We start from the raw sequence: 17,934 nt of genomic DNA on the forward strand, positions 1-17,934 counted from the left end.
AATCAAAGCATCATAGGATCTTGACGAAAAACACAAACTTTCTTCTCTAGTTTTAAGATCAGTATCAAGCTTTGCAAAATCGTAAAAACTTTCTGAAGCCAGTATTTGCTGAGCAACGCCTCCATTGATTGCTATTATAGCTAAAGGTTTTCTTGTTGAATTTTTGCACTCATCAAGGTGAGAGATATCAGTGTTCAGACACCCAGACTAGGATTCTACTCCTGCAGTATTGTCCCAAGTTACAAGGGTCAGGATTCATCAGATCCATAGACAAGGACTATGGTCTACAAAGCATGGAAATGCAGGCCAGAATGGAGGTCGTCTCCCTCCATGTCTGGACCCCAGAGCAGCTATTATTACTTCCCAGGGCCTATCGCCATCTTTGCAACCCAGGAAGCAGCAGTCACATAGGTGGACAGAAGGAAATCCACCAGGAGCACTTGCTCCATACCTCACACTACTGCATGAGGCAGGCAGGAAAGAAGCAGCCAGCAGTAGTCCCAGCAAGGGCAGAGGGAAGAATTGAAAGGCTGGGGAGTGAATCAATGGTAGCCATCACTGCCCAAGTTTCCCATCATTCTCTGCCACTCTCTCACCTGATTTTGGGCAGGATCATGGAGAAGAATCTAGCTCCCAGTGTCATAATTAAGCACTCACAGATCAAGTGCACCACAGCTATATTCAGGGTAAAGCTGCCTCTGTCTCCTTCTAAAAATGTACCTCGCTGTTTTAGCTATTTTGCATTTTTTCCCATTTCTCTTTTCTGTTTCTCTAAATGTGAATAGTTTTATCAAAAAAAAGTCACGTATTAACTTCTGAAATAGTCTCACTAAAAATAGATTTCCAGCATTTTCTGGTTTTGTTTCAGATTTCCAACATCTGCAGTTTAATGCTTCATGTCACTTAAAACAATAGCAGTTTTATAATAAACTAAAATACCCTCAAGACTGTTTTTTCAGCTTAATTTAAAAGACAGATCAGCAGCTTAGATTTTGGGGTGCTGAGTGCATCAAACTTTATTTAAGAACATAAGAAATAGGAGCAGGAGTTGACCGTATGGCCCATCGAGCCTGCTCTGCCATTCAATACGATCATGGCTGATCTTGGGCTTCAGGTACACTTTCCCGCCCATTCCCCATATCCCTTGCTTCTCTGAGAGACCAAACATCTGCATAGCTCAGAGTTAAATATATTCAATGATGGCGCACCACAACCCTCTAGGGTAAAGAATTCCAAAGATTCACAACATTTTGAGTGAAGAAATTTCTCCTCATCTCAGTCCTAAGTAATCGGCCCCTTATCCTGAAACTGTGTCCTCTTGTTTTAGATTCCTCAGCCAGGGGAAACAACATCTACCCTGTCAAGCTCCTTCATAATCTTTAATGTTTCAATTAGATCACCTCTCATCCTTCTAAACTCCAGAGAATATAGACCCAATTTACTCAGCCTCTCATTAAAGGCCAACCCTCTCATCCCAGGGACCAATCTAGTGAACCTTGCTGTACTGGCTCCAATGCAAGTATATCCTTCCTTAAATACGGAGACCAAAATTGCACACAGTATTCCAGGTCTGGTCTCACCAAAGCCCCATACAATTGTAGCAAGATTTCTTTATTCTTGTACTCCAATCCCCTTGCAATAAAGGCCAACATGCCATTTGCTTTCCTAGTTGCTTGCTGTACCTGCATGTTAACTTTTTGTGTTTCTTGTATGAGTACACCAAAGTCTCTCTGAACAGCAACATTTACAAATTTCATGTCTTTTGAAAAATATTCTGCTTTTTTATTTTTACAACCACAGTGAGTAACCTCACAATTCCCCACATTATACTCCATCTGCCACCTGGTTGCCCACTCACTTAACCTGTCTATATCTCTTTGCAGCCTCTCTGTGTCCTCCTCACAGCTTGCATTCCCACCTAGCTTTGTATGGTCAGCAAACTGAGATGCATTACGCTCTTCATCTAAGTCATTAATATACATTGTAAAAAGCTGAGGCACTAGCACTGATCCTTGCAGCACTCTACTAGACACAGCCTGCCAACTTGAAAATGTCCCATTTATCCCTACTCTCTGCTTCCTGTCTGTTAACCAATCCTCTATCCATACTAATATATCACCCTCAACTCCATGAGACCTTATCTTGTGTATTAACCTTGTGTGGCACCTTATCAAATGCCTTTGGAAATCCAAGTATATTACATCTACTGGTTCTCCTTTATCTACCCTACTAGGTATATTCTTAAAAAACTCTAATAAATATCAAACAGGATTTCCCTTTTGTAAAACCATGTTGACTTGTTCTAATCATACTATGCTTTTCTAAGTGTATTGTTAAGACTTCCTCAATAATAGATTCCAGCACTTTCCCTATGACTGATGTCAGGCTAACTGGCATGTAATTTCCTGTTTCGTCTCTCTCTCCTTTCCTGAACAGCGGTGTTACATTTGCTAATTTCCAATCTGCTAGACTGTTCCAGAATCTAGGAAATTTTGGTAAGGCAGAACTGGGCACAATTTTTCTTTCTGTCACAGTAAGTAATGCAATTTCCATCATGAGATCATGCACTTGTTACAGAAAGTTTGCTAGAAATTGTTTCATTAAAACATCTTTTTAAAGATCTGAACTATGAGGATGGGGCAGAGGGTGTAGAAGGGTGGGTTAGTAAATTTGCAGATGACACTAAGGTTGGTGGAGTTGTGGATAGTGCCGAAGGATGTTGTCGGGTACAGAGAGACATAGATAGGCTGCAGAGCTGGGCTGAGAGATGGCAAATGGAGTTTAATGCGGAAAAGTGTGAGGTGATTCACTTTGGAAGGAGTAACAGGAATGCAGAGTACTGGGCTAATGGGAGGATTCTTGGTACTGTAGATGAACAGAGAGATCTTGGTGTCCAGGTGCATAAATCCCTGAAGGTTGCTAACCAGGTTAATAGGGCTGTTAAGAAGGCATATGGTGTGTTAGCTTTTATTAGTAGGGGGGTCGAGTTTCGGAGCCACAAGGTCATGCTGCAGCTGTACAAAACTCTGGTGAGACCGCACCTGGAGTATTGCGTGCAGTTCTGGTCACCGCATTATAGGAAGGATGTGGAAGCTATGGAAAGGGTGCAGAGGAGATTTACTAGGATGTTGCCTGGTATGGAGGGAAGGTCTTACGAGGAAAGGCTGAGGGACTTGAGGTTGTTTTCGTTGGAGAGAAGGAGGAGGAGAGGTGACTTAATAGAGACATATAAGATAATCAGAGGGTTAGATAGGGTGGATAGTGAGCGTCTTTTTCCTCGGATGGTGATGGCAAACACGAGGGGACATAGCTTCAAGTTGAGGGGTGATAGATATAGGACAGATGTGAGAGGTAGTTTCTTTACTCAGAGAGTAGTAAGGGCGTGGAACGCCCTGCCTGCAGCAGTAGTAGATTCGCCAACTTTAAGGGCATTTAAGTGGACATTGGATAGACACATGGATGAAAATGGAATAGTGTAGGTCAGATGGTTTCACAGGTCAGCGCAACATCGAGGGCCAAAGGGCCTGTACTGCGCTGTAATGTTCTAAAAAAAAAAAAGCGTGGGGCATATCGCAGTTTCATGCAGAAATAGAGGCCAGGATTTATCTTGGCTACAGGGGGCTCAACCACTGGCAAAAGTGCCGGTGAGAGCCCCACACCACCTCCTCCGGGGAAGACCCGCCAAATCAAGTGCCAATTAGGCACTCAAGTGAACAGTGGGGGGCCTTTCCCGGGATCAAGGACCTCGGCAATAGACATCCCGCCTGCTGAGAGCTGTCAGCCAGAGGCCAGCGTTTTTTTCCAAAATATACTTTATTCATAAAAATCTGTAAAAAATACATTACAAACAAGTTCAAAACAGCTCCAAGTTGACATTCCAAAAAGTGCAAAGGAAATCAGTTTTCTTCAATACAGGAGTGAGTTGCCTCACAACCCTTCCATTCCATTTGACCTGCCAGGTACATTTTACAGCAAAACCATATTTGGTGTCTCCAGCCCAAGGGGTTTCCCATGGGTGCAGCCCCTCAGTTCACCTTGGTGGGAGGACCATACACAGTGGTCTTTCCCCATTGATCCTTTGCAGCGGCTGCCCCAAGCTTTAGTGCGTCCCTCAGCACGTAGTCCTGGACCTTGGAATGTGCCAGTCTGCAACTCTCGGTCGTAGACTATACTTTGTGCTGGAAGACCAGCAAGTTTTGGGCAGAGCAAAGGGCGTCTTTCACCAAATTGATCGTCCTCCAGCAGCAGTTGATGCGTCCCTGGGAACAGCCCGTAGAGCACAGACTCCTGTGTTACAGAGCTGCTCAGGATGAACCTCGACAAAAACCACTGCATCTCTTTCCACAACTGCTTTGCAAAGACACATTCCAGAAGGAGGTTGGCAACTGTCTCTTCCCCACCACAGCCACCTCGAGTGCATTGTGCGGAGGGGGTGAGACTTCGGGCGTGCATGAAGGATCTGACAGGGAGGGCTCTTCTCACCACCAGCCAAGCTACATCTTGGTGCTTGTTTGAAAGTTCTGGTGATGAGGCATTCCGCCAAATGACTTTGGCGGTCTGCTCGGGGAACCATCCGACAGGATCCACCATCTCCTTTTACCGTAGGGCCTTGAGGACATTCCGTGCAGACCACTGCCTGATAGATTGGTGGTCAAAGGTGTTTTCCCGCAGAAACTTTTCCATGAAGGATAGGTGGTACGACACGGTCCAACTGGATGGAGCGTTCCGCGGCAATGTGACCAGGCCCATCCTTCGCAACACCGGGGACAGATAGAACCTCAGCATGTAGTGACACTTGGAGTTTGCGTACTGGGGCTCTACACACAGCTTGATGCAGCCGCACACGAAAATGGTCATCAGGATGAGGGCGACGTTGGGTACATTTTTCCCGCCCTTATCCAGAGGTTTGAACATCGTGTCCCTCTGGACTTGGTCCATTTTGGACCTCCAGATAAAATGGAAAATGGCTCAGGTGACCGCCACGGCACAGGAGTGGGGTATGGGCCAGACCTGCGCCACGTACAGTAACAATGTGAGTGCCTCACACCTGATGACCAGGTTCTTACCCACAATGGAGTGAGATCGCTGCTCCCACATGCTCAGTTTATGTTGTACCATGGCGACTTGCTCCCTCCAAGTTTTGGCGCATGCCCCAGCCCTTCCAAACCATATCCCCAACACCTTCAGGTAGTCTGACCTGACAGTGAAAGGGACAAAGGATCGGTCGACCCAGTTCCCAAAGAACATGGCCTCACTGCTTCCGTGGTTAACTTTGGCTCCCGAGGCCAGTTTGAACTGGTCGCAGATGCTCATCAGTCTGCGAACGGACAGCAGATCCGAGCAGAAAACGGCGACATCGTCGATGTACAAGCCAATCAGAGGCTGGCAGCTCTTTAGCTGAGCAGCACCACCACACAGGCAGTGGCTGCTGCAGGGACTGGACTCACCCAAAGCCCTAGAACCAAGCCACAGGCAAGTCACAGCGGGAGAGGTTTCGTGGGGGTCGGCAGCAAGAGCAGGGGGCTGGCTCTCAGCAGACCCACCATCCCCCGATGTCGGGTCCCTGATTCAGGCACTAAGTGCTTTTTAATGAGGGACCCCTCCCCAGAGCCGGCAAGCAACCCGCATGGGCTTCATGTGGTGACAGGCTATGCATTGAGTGGAAAGAGAAATACCCAACAGGAAGGCTTATTCCTTGTGGCCCTGCTCACACTGCTCTGGGGCTAGACAAGAGCAGAGCAGGCAACCTGTATGTCCTTTCAGCTGAGAAATGCTGCATGAGAGGCAAGGGAGTTATTTTTTGTAATTGAATTTTTTTAAAGAAAATTGGTAAATGGCATGACAAAGCTACCTATATCTATTTTTGTCAAGGAATTATTGTACACAGACAGATCTTTAGTCTATCCTAATTTGTTACCGATGCAAAACAAACAAAAGAAAAAGAGAAAGGCAGTTTTTTCCTGCTGTTGTTTTATGAGGAGGAGCTAACTCGCCTCTATTTGATTGTACAATGGGCAGAATTTTAAGGGAACGAAGTGGACAGGAATGAAGACGTGGGGGTACATAAAATCAGGATGGGACATGCCAGATGTCATGATGTCCCAACCCCATTTTTATCCATGCTGGCAAATATGGAGTGAGGAAGTTCGATGGCGATGCAGCGGGCAAGTAATTAAGATACTTTACAGGCCAACTGAAAGCGATTTTATGGTCCTGATTGGATTTTTCAAATGGTGCATGGGTCTAATGGGGCTTGAGTCTTGGCTCCTTCAAGGAGGCAACACAGAGGCAGGAGGAGGCCATCGGGAGGGCAAACATCGAAGGCCTGGCAGGGTTATGAAGGCAGGGCTGCACACATTGAGTGCGGAGTGAGGGGAAGGTTGTTTTAGCTGCTGGAGGGGCTGTTGCAAGTGGAGCAACAGGCAAGTGAAACCTGGGCAAGGCTCACACGTGGGCGAACAAAGTGGGGGCAGCTGGCAGGGAAGGGAGGCAGTTAAGAGAAATGATTTAATTACATTCACAATAGAGCCTGCCCTTTGCATGTGGAAGACACACTCACCCATGACAACCCCGAGATTCTATGGGCACTTCTTTCATCTCTCAAGTGAACTCTAAAGCACAGTCAGCTGAAGTGGAGGCTGGCTGCTGTCTTTGCTGCCTCTTGACTAGGGATGACCTTGGGGGCCATCCTTTGGATACCTTCTTTGGCTGAGCGCCACCTGTCCAGAACCTGAACCACCTCTGTCAGCAGGGATGAAGAAGCATCGGGCAACATTGGCAGATGGGCAGAGGAGCAACTGGCCAAATCAAGAGCACCCTGAGAGGAGCCCCCAGCTGCGGGAAGCAGCCGCTCCCCCTCCCTAGCAAGCAGACTTCTGCTTCCCTGCAGACCTGAGAGTGCAGAGGATCTGGTGGTGCCACTGCTGTCTTGTGCCCTTGGTCAAGGCGAGGATATGCAAGTCTGCACAAATGTCCTGCTGACACAGAGTGCTCTGCTGGATGTGGCTCTGCATTAGAGCCACCAATCTCTCAACGGAGGACGGCACTCGTACACCAGTCAGACACAATATCAAGCTCAAGCCCTGGATGGACTCCTCCATAATCCGCACTTGGGCACGCATTGCCTCTGGCATCTCTGCCAGAGGTTGCCGGACCTCTCACTGCAGCATTTCCCATGATGCTGCCAATACCAGAAGCACGTCATGAGCCGTGGACAGCATGGATCTGGCCTCCCACAGATCTCCGACTGTTAGAGGCCTGGGCTGTCACAGCCACCAGTAGATGCTTGGGCGTGTGTGTGCTGTGCTCACCAGGTTGTGTGCCCAGATCTAAACTCGAGTGTATACCTACCAAAATACGAGTATCTGTGCTGGTGCAAGGTGCGGGAGTATGTGATGCCAATGGACCCTCTGAAGCTCCTGCCACCCTCTCAGAGTAAGCAGGCTCTGACGCAGATTCAGTGGCTGCCTGATTTGGCACCGCTTGACCTGCAAGAGAGAGCAGAGATATGTAAGGGTCAAGGGCCTCCCCTCTGGTCATTGCACACACCCACTATGATGCAGACCCCAGTGGACACTGGAAGCCTGATGAGCGGCATGGCGCCATTGTTGCAGATGCAGCCTTGTGACCCATGGCGACCTTACCCGCCGCCTTGGGAAGATGACCCAGCCTCTCCATCCGCAATGCTCTGCCCATCTTGTGGTCCAGCCAGCTCCCCGGCCTCCTCTTCCCTCTGTTCAAATAAACAGAATGGGCGGCCCACCACCACTCTTGGCCCGCTCTCTCCAATTGTGTGCTATTTTCTCCTGCAGCCAGAGGAAAGGGACCTGTTGGTCCCACAGCGACATCAATCCCAACACTGATGGGGGCACACAGATGCCTCCTGCATGTATCCCCTTTCCAGGGACCCTGCAAGATTGCGCTGACAAGGGGCCTCCTTTCAGGGCCACTTCGCCATGTCACTTTCAGTCAGCTTGCATCCCTTGACCCTTAGCCCACATTTGGGGGGGGGGGGGGGGGGAAGAGGGGCGGGTAAGGTTGGAGGGTGGGGGAGGGGATTGATCCCTCTGCTCCCAACCCACCATCCTGCTTTGTCAGATACAAGGCCCAAGAGATGATGGCATTAAAAGGCAATTTGCAGCCCAGTTGAGATCGTTGAGCCACTTTCTGCACTGAATCCATGGCATGTTCCCACGGCTGTCGACCTCCTCTGCTATCTGGTGCCAGGCCTGCTTAGTTTGGCTCCCTGGTCTCCTTCTGCTGTACTTCAGTAACAATACATCCCTCCTCTCCCATGCAGCCTGCAAAAGCACGTGAGGGAAGCATCAGGGAAACGTGGAGCCACCTGGGATCTCCTCTCAGCCATCTCTTCAGTTTCTGCAATCACTTCCTCCTCTCCAAGGCCTTCAGAGTGCAGAGTTCAATGCAGGGCTGGCAGTCCTTTAAAAATGGTGCCAGCATCTGCCGAGGCATCACCTGACGCTGTATTCCCCACCCCCGGGCCCAACACCAACACCAACCACACTATTGTTCGGGTGTCACGGCTCATTAGGCTTAATGGGCCAGCTGCTGCTGAATCACATGCGGCCAGTGACTCCTGCCCACAACGTGCCTCGCACCTAGTTCCAGTCCCTACGGCAGGACCAACATCTCGATAGTAACATTTGGCCCAATGTTTCTAATTACAGCAGTTTAGACCTTGTAGCATTTAAGGACCTGGCTAAGATACACAAAACTCCATCTTAGCAATACTACATTATAATGCTTCTGTCCTCGTTAAAACAGAATTCCCTGCAATTTATCATAAGCAACATCCCAGGAGATCCACTAGTGTAAATCAATATTCAAATAGATTTTCAAAAGACCATTTTTATTATTTCTTAAAGAACATGTACTGTAAAACTAATACTGAAAATAAAATACAGCTCTATGCTCCTGACACAGTAAATCCTTGGGATTTTTATTTTAGTGATGGATGTTTCATAAATTGTTGATTAAGCTTTCTGAGCCCAAACCTAACCCTAACCTACTCATAAATCTTCACCTCCCTGCTCCTTGTCCTGAAGCTGCTGACTGTTGCTGTTCTACAGGTATTGGCAGCCCCTCAAGTACCCAACCCTGGTGCCCATTTTTCACACTAGCCAAGAGAGGGTCGACAGCTTATACCATCATTGAAGGCATCAGAGTAGAGCCCAATTCTGCCTTCACCCCAACATTCATGCACAAGCACTCCCCATCATTAAATAGTGATCAGGAATTGGAACCTGGACCAGGGACACGGAAGCTTAATGCTGCCTCGGCTAAGGTCAGATAATTCAGCATAGACTTGGTAGTAAACCTGGAATTTCCTGCTCTCTGTGCTTAGTGCCATATCATGGTGCATCGACCCAGTAAACTAACAAGGGAATGCATCAATCTTTACTGCAATTTACTGTTCTTACTTTCTTTCCAGTTCTGATTTGTAAAGTGAAAAATAAAACCTTCTCTTGTCACTTACAGCCATGAGCAAAACAGAGCTCATTAGGGGAAGTGCAGTGGCGTTGTGGATTGCTGATATAAAAAAGAATCCCTCTGAAATGTCACAGTAGACTATTTTTTGGGTGACCAAGGATATTTCAATGCTTTGCCCTTTTCTTTCCATCAAAGCCACTAGTACTTAGAATACAGTTGGCACCTTCCCACCTCCTGCTCAGCTATGGCTCCAAGTAAGTCTGCTGCTCCATGTGTCTCTGGGCCTCTGCTACTGGCTGACTCACTGGCCAATGTCACCAGAACTAAAATTTAGGACTGTCCCCTCCCTTTTTCATGATCTCCAACGAGAAAAAGCAAGGAATGAGAAACCAGGGCCATACCAGCAGAAGGGGTAAAACATCCAGGCACGCTCTTTGGAGATGAATATTCTTTTCCAAAAATGAACAAGGGCGTCTCATTGTTAGAATCTCAATCAGAGATTAAGGCTAGAAAGAATTATGATCAACACTAACATGCTATTTTCAGTTTGATAGACTTAATTTTTGCTTCGAACACTGAGCATTGGGATGACCAGTCAGTTTATACTGAATTACACCTGGTTTTAGAATGGTAACCAAATCAAGTTAATGAAATATTTTCTTCACAGACAGGTTCCTCGACTTCTTGAAGACAACCACCGATATCAGCTCGCCCTGTTTATATAATTGAAAAAAAAATGGAAGAAATGAACAGGAAAAAAACAAATGCCTGTTAATGTTAATTCTTCTGCTTCTTTTTGCAAAGTGTTCCTGGTGGCAAGATATTTAAACATCAAACCAAAAATGGGGGAGTGAATTCAATGTCCTCATCCTTGCTATAAATCCACAAGATCACATTCCACCCAATCCTAGTAACCTGTCCCAGCTCATACCCACTGCTCTTCTAACTCTGGTTTTCCATGCATCCCCTTCTTCCTTACTTTCTTTCATTTATTTATTCATGGGATGTGGGCGTAACTAGTAAGGTACACCCACTATGCTCTTAGGAAGGAAGTTCCAGGATTTTGACCGAGCGATGATGAAGGAACAGCGATATATTTCCAAGACAGGATGCGATTTGGAGGGGAAATTGGAGTTCTTGGAACCGTCATTGGCATCGGCCATCATGGGCCTACACTATCAAACCATTCTTCCTCACTCCTCTTCTCCACTTCTTCAAAGGCTTCTTGGTCTCCACTTCGATTCTTCTGTTATTGTTGAGCATGTTTCTCCTTTGCAAAGTACTTTGAGATGTTTACTGTATTCACTGTGCTATATAAATGTGATTTATTAAATGGCCCCATGGCAGTGGTCTCTGATGGATGATTCGGGGGAGGGGATGTGGTGGTGCGGAAGGTGGCAGGAGGGAGGTTAAAAAATGCTACAAAGATACTGAGTATTATCCAGCGAGATCAGCTAGAAAGTACAAGCTTGCAGGTGTCAGCTGAGGACTGCATTGGGTTTGTCTGTTATACTCCTCCACAATTAAGTAGCCTGCTTACACTAAACAATGGCCACTTGAGCAAGATTGTGAAGGTGGCTGCACAAATGTGAAACTGTGTCTCAGCAAAAGGTCAGAGCTTCACAGGGAGAGGCAGAGGAAATGAAACAACGCACAGTTCAACATTGGTCAGGGAACCAGCCTATCTGAACTCCTCCCCCTTCACTACTCCATCCCTTGCAACAACTGAGCAACTGAAACATTGAATGACCGGATAGGAAAGGGACAGAGCACTAACTAATGGCAGTAAGGATAAAAATCAAATAAATGAAATCTATTTGCACAAAATCAGTGATATTCCAGCATTGAAAAATCATAGGTCAATGAACTTAAGACAGGAAAAATTACCTGCTTCTTCCAATTTGTATTTGACACTAAAATAACCAAAAATTGCTTTACGTCTAATCAAGTTGTTTTACCATTTCATGGTTTGCCAATGTTGAGGTTCTCTTTATTCAGAGCCTGCTGTTGCCAATATTGTATTTTTTTTAATTAATTCTTTAAAGATTATTATAGGGCACTCGTGAAAGAAATGTTAATATCATTGGTGGCTCTTTTCTGCTGAGTTCAGTAGGGATATAATTTAGACAAACTGATTTCAATTAAGAGAAAGGACTTTTCTGAAGCTGTAGTATTGGGGCCATGGGTTCTGCATTGCTTGATTTTTTTAAACAAAAGAGAGAATTTAATCAAGTTTTCATGTCATTTTTATTCCATTTACTGCACTGTTTATCATTAAGCTATGGTACTGGCACAGGATCTGATGCAGCACATACTTTAGAAATGATATACCTGATTTTATTTTGATTGCAAGCATTTTCTTTCTTTGCACTTCCTGCGTCAGGCACAATCCTCACCTCTTGCTTTCGCAAATATTACTATTTGTTGTTAATTTAATAGCACATTTGTGATCATACTTCCCAGTGTGCAACCAAGGTATTGAGACCTGGAAAGTCTCCGATTACTTTCCTGGCCTGTTCTATGTTAATTGATTTCAGCATGTGCAAGCTAGGGAGAAACACAACTATAGCTGTTGTCTTGATTTCTATTCACTGATCCAAACTCTGGATCGTGCATAAAAGTATGTGATTTTGAGCATAATCAAGCTCAGCTGGGATACCTACCACAGTTGAATAGCCCACTACACCAAAGACCAGGGATCAAAACCTGGGGCCATCCCATTTCAAATGGCTCTGTACCACCCTGGACAGATTGTTGACCAGGTAAGCCACCAAGAGGAGGTATTGTCGGGTTGTTTAAATTGTCTACAGTACTGCATTTATAAGGTTAAACTGATGATTAATCATCATCACACTAGCACTTTTAATAATGATGACAGAGCTCTCGCCTCCAAACGGCATACTTAAAATGGGCCAAATTACTCCTAAGGTACTGCCATCCTGCACATGGAGAGGTTCAGCATAATGGCAGCATGTATGCAATCACTTCCACTTAGATAGAGCCTTTCACATTACAAAATGTTCCTCGAGGTGCTTTACAATGGGAGTGGTGATCACTAGGTAGGAAATAAGCTCACTACCATCTTCTCATGGGCAATTCGGGACAGGCAGTAAATGCTGGCCTTCCAGTGAAGCTTCGATCTCAGGAATGATTTTTTAAAAAGTGTTAGCAGAGGTGACCAAAAGCACAGTTGAAGAGGTAGGTTTTGAGGACAGAGAAAGTGGTCGAAAAGGCTTAGGCAGAAAATTGTACAGTGCAGGGGATCGGGATGGACAGTAAGCCAAAGTTAGAAGACAGAAAGGTCACAGACCTGAAACATTAACTCTGTTTCTCTTTCCACAGATGCTGCCAGGCCTGCTGAGTATTCCCAGCATTTTCTGCTTTTTGTTTTAGAAGAGAGATCTTTGTTGTGAATAGGGGGTGATTATTGAGGTAGGATTGAACATGGTTCTGTAGAGGTTTGAAGAGGATGAGGATTTTTGAAATAGATACATTGGAGGATAGAAATGATGAATTTGTGGGTCTTTCTCTGGGATAGGGAGAGTACCACACATGGAAAAACCAATCCCATTTTGACAGTCAGATTGACTCAGTATCACCAGGTAAAGTGGGAGTGGCAAGTTACGAAAGTGAGTCTATATTGTGACTGTCATTACTCCACATTTATCCTCTAATGCAAAAGGGTGGGGGGGGGGGGCGTCAGGCTGCAAGTGAACAGGAATTCACTAACAATACTCAGCACACCTGCAGAGCAGCAGGAGAACTCCCCATATCTTATGGCTGTCTTAATCTTTAAAGTATAATTACAAGTTGTAAACTGTTAAAAAAGAAAAGCATATGGGATTCTCGGCTTTATAAATAGAGGTGGATAGTGCAAAAGCAAAGAAGTTATGCAGTTTATAAATACCGGTTAAGCCTCAGCTGGAGTATTGTGTGCAGTTCTGTGCAGCACACTACAGGAAGGATGTGAAAGCTTTGGAAAGAGTACAGTTGAGATTTACTAGAATGGTTGCAGGGATGAGGGAGCAGTTATGTGGAGACTGGAGAAGCTGGGATTCTCTTTAGAGCAGAGTATATCATAGGTGTTCAAAATTATGAGTAGACAGGAAGAAACTTTTTCCACTGGTAGAAGGATTAATAATCAGAACACACAGATCTAAGAGAATTGGCAAAAGAACTATGAGGTTTTTTTTTTTACACACAGCAAGCTGTTATGATTTAAAATGTACTGCCAGAAATGATTGTGGAAGAAAATTCAATAGTAACTTTCAAAAGGGAATTGGATATATACCGGAAAAAGAAAACAAATGCAGGACTAGGGGATAAGGGCAGGGGTGTGGGAGTTAAATAGCTCTTACAAAGAGCTGTCACAGGCACAGTGGGCTGAATGGCCTCCTTCTGTGCTGTGTGATTTTGCAATTAGAAAACGTTAATAATAATTCTGCTATCAATAGTCACAAATAAGGTTAAGGAAATCATTAAAAGTAGTGATGCAATTTAATGAGATGCTCAAAACAAGCACTGAGCTCCATTTCTAGAGAGATAGAATTGAAAAGCAGAAGTTATGCTAAACATAGTAACATTCGTGCAACAAACGTGCCAGGCAATGGTCATCTCCAACAAGAGAGAATCTAACCATCTCCCCTTGATATTTAATGGTATTACCATCGCTGAATCCCCCACCACCAACATCCTGAGGGTCACCATCTGTGGCTACAAAAGTAGGTCAGAGACTAGGAATTCTGCCGCGAGTAACTCACCTCCTGATTCCCCAAAGTCTGTCCACTATCTACAAGGGTCAGGTCAGGAGTGTGATAGAATAGTCTCCACTTGCCTGGATGAGAGCTGCTCCAACAACACTCAGGAAGCTTGATCAGCAACCCATCCACAAACTTCCTCCACTACTGGCACACAGTGGCAGCAGTGTGTACCATCTACAAGATGCACTGCAGCAATTCACCAAGGCTCCTTAGACAGCACCTTCCAAACCTGTGACCTCTACCACCTAGAATGACAAGGGCAGGAGATGCATGGGAACATCACCAGCTGCAAGTTCCCCTCCAAGTCACACACCATCCTGACTTGGAACTATATCACTGTTCCTTCAATGTCACTGGGTCAAAATCCTAGAACTCCCTTCCTAACAGCACTGTGGGTGTACCTACACCCCAAGGACTGCAGCAGTTCAAGAAGATGGCTCACCCACCACCTTCTCAAGGGCAATTAGAGATGGGCAATAAATGCTGGCCTAGCCAGCAACACCCACATCCCATGAACGAATAAAAAAAGAGGGGGCATCGAGTGTCATAGAGCTGTGAAATGAATTACCAGGGAAGGCCTCTGACACGGATAGTGTAAATGAAGCAATTAGATGTAATTAGGATTGAGAGATATGATGAGAAAAGGGTAATTGGGGTTAAAATATTTTTTTAAATGGGCTTGTTGTTCATAGTAATGTTTTTCTGTTCTGAAATGTTCTTATACAAAGTGCCTGTTCTAATTTACATAATTCATATTCATTTACACAATCCTCCACACAGTTTACAGCGACACTTTAAAATGTGCGTAAAGCACAATTTTCTGACTGATTCAAATTTCCAAGCAAATCAGTACAAGCGAGTCGTGGTTAATGGGCTTTCGGCAAAAATTTCCGCTATTGGCTTAATTTGCTCTCTCTCACCAAATATCTCCCAAACTTCTACCATACACTCCACCTTACTTTAAGCAATGCCACAGCACTCCACTAGGGTCTTTTTTTAAACTGAACATTTAACAGACAGTACCTCTAGGAAAAGACTGAAATTTTGCCTTTTGAAAATGTTATATATACTCTTGTATATCCCCAATAAATATACAACAATGTGAGGCAAAAGTATGATTTATAATATACACTTTCTTTGCAATTGTGATGGACCGCACAAAATAACAGAACTATCACACTGCACTGCATTATGAGGAACTTAGTAATGTTTACAATATAATGCACAAACATTTTCTATTAGTTGGCTGCCTAACCACAGGAAATTTATGTATACCTGATTGCATATAATTTGATATCATTGCTGTTAGACTAGTGCTAATGCACAATTGAAAATGAACAATGCAATTTCTAAAGCACTTGCTATTTACAAAGTGATGTTTCAGAACAGGTCAGCTGCTAGGAAGTGGACATCTAGCAGGAGAGAAGGAGAAGAGGTAGTGGGGTAGGAGCAGGGGCAAAAGCAAAAGTCAAAGGGAAAAGTTTGGGGGCATTTGAAGGATGAAGCTGATAGGGTGTATAAACTATGGAGGGAGTGCAGACAAGTAGATCCAGAGAGTGGACACATACCAACTGAAAATGAAATTGGCAACAGTAGATCCTCGAGCAAGAAGTAGACTGCTGAGTGTACTGGAAGATGCACAAGGTTGTATGGCTGGAGGAGAACTCAGGGAAAATGAGGTCCAAGGCTGTGTAGGGATTTGAAGAGGGGATAGGGAACAATGAATCTTAAGAGTTAATTCTCTGTGGTACAGAAACCCAAGCAAGGGCAGAGGTGGGTCTTAATACAGATAAGAATATGGAATTACAAGGACAGCATCTGAGAAATTTAGCCACTTAAATGATAAGAAGATGGAATATTTATTTTATTTATAGATACAGCACTGAAACAGGCCCTTCGGCCCACCGAGTCTGTGCCGAGCAACAGCCACCCATTTATACTAACCCTACAGTAATCCCATATTCCCTATCACCTCCCTACACTAGGGGCAATTTACAATGGCCAAATTACCAATCACCTGCAAGTCTTTGGATGTGGGAGGAAACTGGAGCACCCGGCGAAAACCCACGCAGACACAGGGAGAACTTGCAAACTCCACACAGGGAGTACCCAGAATCGAACCCGGGTCCCTGGAGCTGTGAGGCTGTGGTGCTAACCACTGCGCCACTGTGCCGCCCATTAGGAATAAACCTTCATTAGGATGGGGATGAGGTATAACAGTGAATGCGGGCAATTGTGCAGAGGTGAAACAAAACAGTCTTGGGGGAAATGGTTGGTGCAGTGGGTTAAACGTTGATCTTTTGCCTCTGAGACCTAGGTTCAAATTCAGCCCAGACTGATGGAATTAAAGTTTCCTCTATCTATTGGTAATGAAATCAGTTTGGCAGTCTCAATCTACTTCCTCATGAAACTAACCTTGGGGGGGTGGGGAAATATAGGGCCACAGGCCAGTTAGTATGGCGTGGGTGGGGAATGTCACACTAGAGCAATAGGGGCTGTTCTTCTGAGGTTATAGCAGAGTAGAAGTCTCTATGCAATGTCTGACATGGGAATGCATGATTCTGACATTCCTCCTCAACACTAACAATGGCAGTAACCATGGTTCCATGCAGGAAGTGGTTAGGCAGAGTTGGGTATCATCAGCGTACACATGAAAGCTTCCAGATGGTGTGAACTCTCACTACACTTGTACTTTGACATTTATTTCAAAAAATGTAATTTTCTACTTTGGTTCATGTGCTCAAACGATTGGAAAAAGCTGGACAGAAATTTAATAAACCTCCCTATAAGAAGAGTTCAGCATAGGTATTACATAAGCAAAGACACAAGTTTGTAGTCTGCACCAAAAACAAACTGCAGAAGACTATCTCCAGGACATTGGTAAAGATTATGGACTCCAGTTAATAAAGATATAATTTAACTTCTCCAATTACTATAAACTCCAGTGACAGAAATTCAGAAACATGCATGCCCATTTGTTATTTTTCCATTCTACTCCCAGGTGCATGTGGATAAAAAAAAAACTACAGAGGTGCTGGTTAGGATTTTGTGCCAGTATAGACTCTATAATCAACTTATTCATCCGATCCATATGATCATGTGTCCACTGGAGTGCATGTGACTGTGTGAACACACGCATGAGAAAAAAAAATCCTATTTATCACCCAACCTCTCAATGGTTCCTTAAAATAGGTACAGCCCCACGTCAGCAACACCAGTTAATGCATCCCACTCCCATCAGGCATTTAACCAGATCTGTATCACTACAAAAACAAAAAAGTCTGCAATTACATATCAAAAAAAAAAGGCTTCTATAATTTATTCTGAAGAAAAAGCTACCATTGGACAGGGTGTACTAATGATAATAATAAATATCTGCAAATGGCTGTATATATTCGCTCAAAGTGAAATTGGCTGCATCACAGTGTGGAGGAATTTTTAAGCACAGCAACATTTTTGGTCGTGATTGGTTTTATTTTGTTTCTTTTTGCAAATAGTCCTCTGACTGCAAATGGTAATGCAATCGCCATCCAATTTACATAAAGGGCCAGTCACAGCAAATGCAACCATTATAACCAGAGCAACTGACATGATGCCATCATTTATACCAGTGAAATTGACATCTGTACTTCCCAGTGTGAAATCAACATCGTTTCAATTTATCAATCGATCGAAAGAATTTGCGGGCATGCAATACTTTAAAATATATCAATAAATTAGACAA

The 17,934-nt window shown here is 44.6% G+C and overlaps 1 protein-coding gene across 1 annotated transcript in view; it reads right to left on the reverse strand.

Moving 5' to 3' along the window:
• Positions 1-17,934, reverse strand: part of LOC137355764 (voltage-dependent P/Q-type calcium channel subunit alpha-1A-like) — a 644,715-nt gene that overhangs the window by 542,104 nt on the left and 84,677 nt on the right. The gene's annotated exons all lie outside the window — the stretch shown is intronic.

The sequence above is a fragment of the Heterodontus francisci genome, chromosome 43 (genome assembly GCF_036365525.1).
Source record: "Heterodontus francisci isolate sHetFra1 chromosome 43, sHetFra1.hap1, whole genome shotgun sequence".
Lineage (NCBI taxonomy): Eukaryota > Metazoa > Chordata > Chondrichthyes > Heterodontiformes > Heterodontidae > Heterodontus > Heterodontus francisci.